Source organism: Leptodactylus fuscus, chromosome 4, assembly GCF_031893055.1.
Source record: "Leptodactylus fuscus isolate aLepFus1 chromosome 4, aLepFus1.hap2, whole genome shotgun sequence".
Lineage (NCBI taxonomy): Eukaryota > Metazoa > Chordata > Amphibia > Anura > Leptodactylidae > Leptodactylus > Leptodactylus fuscus.
Window position 1 is genome coordinate 223,051,020 of NC_134268.1, and position 595 is coordinate 223,051,614.

The following is a 595-nucleotide window of genomic DNA, read 5'->3' on the forward strand; positions in this document are numbered from 1 at the left end:
TATAGAGGACACAATGGGCCCTGCAGTAACTTGTCTGGACGGAGAACGTCTTGTTATTGGAGATCACAGCGCCCCGGATCTTCTGTGTCACAGCCGAGCACCTCAGGCCGTTTCCCCGCCACACACCCCAGTCCCTCCCGGTGCGGCCTATGAGCTCCCCTATACCGTACACTATACACAGCCTGTACCGTCACTCTCTCCCCGGTGCTCAGGACTCCGCGGGTCTCCTCACGGCCGGACATACGATGACTCTACCGGCTCGGCCCGCAGCTCCCCTCTTAACCTTAGCTGACCACCATTTCCACCGCCCAGCCCGCCTTGGATTTGGCGCCATGAACGTGAAACCAATCAGAGCTCAGAACGACAACCAGGCCAGCCAATCAGGCGCCAGGACAAAGGCCGTCCCCTAGGCATAGTGTAATCGATGGCGCCAATCATCAAAGCCTCTGATTGGTCAGTAACAGAGCTGCTTGAGAGTGACAGGAATAACAACCAATAGAAACGTAGATGGTGTACCACGTGATGGATGAGTGACAGACACGGCCGCCAATAGCCGAGAGCCTAACTGCTTGATTGAATTGAATAGTGACAGCGT